Genomic DNA, 4,692 nt, shown 5'->3' on the forward strand with positions numbered 1-4,692 from the left:
AAATACCCCCTAGGATCAACAAGGGAAGGAGGGGCAAAAAAGGAAAGCAGTCCGAACGTTCTTTTATAATAAATTTTCTCTCTGAAAAAATGCAACTGTCAACGCACCTCGAGAAATACAACAGCCGCAAGAATGCGTAAAGCCCAGACCAACAGCTAACACAGAGTCCAAGGGCAACGACCGAAGAATTGCTCGCTCCGACATTAGGGAACTCGTTAAAACGACCTCTCGAGTTCGAAACCCATTCCAACAAACGACCAATATAGCCACAAACGGCGAAGCCATGTCCTCCAGTGACAAAGATCGACCTCACTCGCTCTCCCGCTGCGGGGGCAACTGTTACGGATCCAATCCCCGGATCCGTCGCCTGATCCGGTCCCTAAACCCGGTTACCCAGATTCAGCCCACTTCGCCATTCTAGAAGGCCTAAAACCGGCCCTCTACAATTTCTAACCAACATTCAAATTCAAATACTTCTTTATCTTAGCCAAACAAGATAAAATAAAATAATTGTCATCACCTATATAAAGGGGTCCTAGTCCCCCTCAGGTACGTCACTCATTCCACTCACCTCATACCTCTTAGATCCATTCTGACTTGAGCATCGGAGTGTCTTTGCAGGTACCACTCCACATTGCTCCAGTCAGATAATCCGGCGACCACCTTGACTCGCAAGTCTCCGATCCACCTTACAACTCGTACCAGAGATATCTAGTACACACTTAGTCATTAATATTTAAAAATATGAAATAAAATGTTATTGAATTACTTGATTAGAAGAATTAAACTAAAAGAATTTAATTAATGACTAAGTAATAGTCAAAAATAATAAATTCTGATGTATCTAACATTTCTCTTTTAATATTTAATTTCATGTTTAGCATGATTTTAATTACGGTTACTTTTTGTAATAGAATATTCCACTTAGCCACAGTTATAACTGTGCTAAGTAGGTGTTGACCATGGCAAATTAAAAGTCTCTGCGGTTGGTTAACAGACTAAAAACTATAGCTAAATAAAAGAGTGTCACCCCCTTTAGTTGTCGCAAAAATATCGTTGTCACGATTTTTTTGGTGGCTAAAATCTGTATTTTTAATAGTGTAGTACTATTGTTGTTGCTGCTGTTACTACTACTAATAATAATCGAAAAAAATACAGGATTTACGTGTTCGTACTAACCGATATTAAGCCCTAACCAGATACTAGCTAGTGTGGATTTATTCCCAAAATGCCTAGCTTTTTTTTTATACTAGGAAGCGAAAAGGTAGATGGTGACTTTTTCTATATGATTTACTTTTAAAAGATAAATAATTAAATAGCAACAATTTGTTATTTGGATAATAACGTTAGTTATGCTAAGTAGGGATTGTATGTCCATTATTATTTCAAGTGGCACAAATTATTAAAGGCAAAACGAAGGAAGGGATATATATAAATGGGAGTTTGGGACCAATTGAGGTTGCACAATCCTCAAATTCCGGAAACAAAACCTTAAATTCATTCATCGTGCATATCTTTGGATGCATTTAATCTAATTTGTAGCTAAAACAGCTTAACAATGACAAAAACAATTTACATATATAGGTGATTTCTATTGCGGTAATGGATTTGGTGGCTATGGTTAGGGGTGGCAAGCGGGGAAGCCCGCCCCGCCCCACCCCAATACCCCTTGCTAAAAAAAGACTAAGCCCGGCGGGGAAGCCCGCCCCGCCCCGCCAAAACCAGCGGTTTAAGCGGTGCGGGTTAAGCGGGCTTTTGCTATTTGACGGTCCCAATTTTTCAGCCCGACTCGCCTTTTTTGGCGGGTTACGCGGGCCGGCCCGGCGGATTTAGGCCCGTTTGCCACCCCTAGCTATGGTGGCCAGGCGTGGGTTTGATCTTCGAATTAAAGAAGGGTAGATGTCAAAGGGACGTTAGCGTTAAACACATTTATAGGAGTTTGTTCTAGCCTAGCCCATTAAAAATTCAGGTCCAGCCACGGATCACCGACTCACCGGGTTGGCCTACTCAAAACACGGAGCGATCCGCACATCACCTCCCACTTTATAGAAAATCTGGACAGTTAGTAGAAGCTTTCAAAACGATGGGCTTGATTACAAGGGGTTCACCCGGGTACTAAATATAAATGGGGAAGGACCTACCCCTCTCAAGAGGTACGTCACCCTTTCTAATCCTAATTAGCCGCCTCCTAGTACGGACTCTGACTTTAGCATCGGAGTGTCCTTGCAAGTAGTCCCGCCCACCGACACCTTGACGCGTAGGCCGAAGGAACCGTATCAGCAGCTCGCGCCCAACTCCAGATCTCTTCAACCCTTCGTTCCGCCATCCACCTTACCGATCCACCAAACACCCACACCACCGAACATTGGCGCCGTCTGTGGGAACCTGGCGCGATGGAGCTCTTCCCTAGCAAAGAGAAAATGCGGGAAGAAGGGGGGACCTGTTTGAGAAGTAGGGTAGCCTCTGTGACCTCCTCCCACGAATGTTCAAGGCCAAGGTCCTGTCCAAGTGACCCCCCTCCGAATCTTCCGAGAGACATCCTTTTGGCGGTACAGGTGACAGCAACGCAAAGATCATGCAAGAACTCCATCACCGAGTGCAAAACCTGGAAAGGGAGCTAGCGGCGAGAGATCGCTATCGCGCCGAGCACAGCAAAGATTCTCACCCCAGTTTGTCCTACACCCGATCTCCTACCAAGAGGTCGGAAGACAAAGGGCAAGTCCCAGGAGGGGCAACAGGCATGAATGAGCTGATGCTCGATCTCAGTCCATCCGCGATATGTCGAAAGGTCGTGGAGAAACCAGGAGAGAGAGGACAAAGGAGCGATGATATGGTGGCCGGTCCGATGATATGGTGGTTCAACGCGCTCCCTCAAGAATCCATCATGACCCTCATGGATATCTCACGCAGCTTCTTGGCGTAGTTCAACATGCGTATAGTCAAAGCTAAGCACCCGATTAACCCGTTGAGCTTACCCAGCGGGCTGGCGAGTCGACAAGGAAGTTCCTCGATCGATTCAATGACAAATGCCTGCAGATCGACGGGCTGACGGACTCTGTAGCAAGCATGTGCCTGACGAATGACCTTTTAAACAAAGATTTCAGAAAGTACCTTACCACTAAGCCTGTATGGACCATGCAAGAAATTCAGAACGTGGCAAGGGAATACATCAACGACGAGGAAGTTAGCCAAGTGGTGGCAGCCGCCCAACCCGCCTAATTGTCAACCCGGGAACACCGACAGACAAAAGGAGGCGCCCAAGGAAGGGACGCTAGGAAAACCCTTCAAGTCATTTCCTTGGGTGGGCAAGTTTACAAACTATACCCCTCTCACAACGCCCATAGTAGAAGTTTACCAATAGATAGCAGACAAAGGCATCCTGTCAAAGCCCCGGCAGATGAAGGATAGGACAGGCGGAAACAAGAATATATACTGTGATTACCACAAGGGGTTTGGCCAAAAAACTAGGACTGTTTCGACCGGAAAGATGCTCTCGAGCAAGCCATTCGCGAGGGCAAGTTGACAGAGTTCTCGTAGTTTAGACGAGAACCAAGGAGGAGAGAGCGAGAACGGTCTGAGGAGGATCGCAGCTGGGTAGTGAAACCGAGGCAGGGCCCCCCCGAGAGCGCCGACAATGCCCCAACGGTAGTCATCAATGTTATGGTAGGACGGGATGCACCACCCAAATCGAAGTCGGCGGCCAAGAAAGACGCTAAAATCTTGGTCATCTCGTCGAGAAGCTCCAAGGCTCAGTCCAAGGAATCCCCTAAGATATCCTTTGGCCCAGAAGATCGGTGGTTCCATGATCTCTTTGAAAATCCACCCATGGTATTTACGGCAAGGATTGGGACGGGCCTATTAAAGCGGATCCTCGTTGACAGCAGAGCTGATTCGAACATCATGTTTAGAAATGTGTTTGACGCCTTGGGACTCAGAGAGACCGAACTCAAAACCCACCAACACGGGGTCGTGGTCTAGGCGACAACTACATAAAACCTAACGGGTTAATCTCACTCCCCATTTGCGTGGGAGCCGGGGAAAGCAAGAGGTCAGTGATGGTAGAATTCATGGTCTTAAGGGACTCCACAGCCTTCAATATCATCATAGGAAGGAGAACCATCAATGAACTCTCAGGCGTCATATACACGAAGTTCCTAACAATGAAGTTCGTAACGGATGACGGAAACATAGGTTCCATTAGAGGAGACTTAGAAACAGCAATAGCTTGCGACAATGCCAGTCTCTCAGTGAGGAAGAAGTCAAAGGAGGCAGCCGGGGTGTTTGTGGCAGACATAGATGCGAGGATGGATGACGGGGAAAAATTGTCGATAAAGATTTTCACAAAAATATCGCGTTACAAGTATAGTTCTAAACCAACAAATTATCCTCGGTCAATGTTTAAATTGTTTGTCACAAATGCAAACCCAATAAAATTAATCGAAGTATTTAAACCTCGGGTCGTCTCTCAAGGAATTACAGGGAAGTGTATTTATTATTGGTTATGAAAAAATATATTTTTGGGTTTTGAAATAAGAGACACGAAAGTAAAAATGGCAAGAAAATTAAGTAATAACTACGAAAGCTCTTAGCAAGGAAAAAGAATTAGAAGTCATATCCTTATTATCATTGTCAATTGTGATGGTAAATGTGAATTGCCTTCACTTAGTTAACCTCTAACCAATGGAGGAAGGT

This window comes from Arachis ipaensis, chromosome B10 (assembly GCF_000816755.2).
Source record: "Arachis ipaensis cultivar K30076 chromosome B10, Araip1.1, whole genome shotgun sequence".
Lineage (NCBI taxonomy): Eukaryota > Viridiplantae > Streptophyta > Magnoliopsida > Fabales > Fabaceae > Arachis > Arachis ipaensis.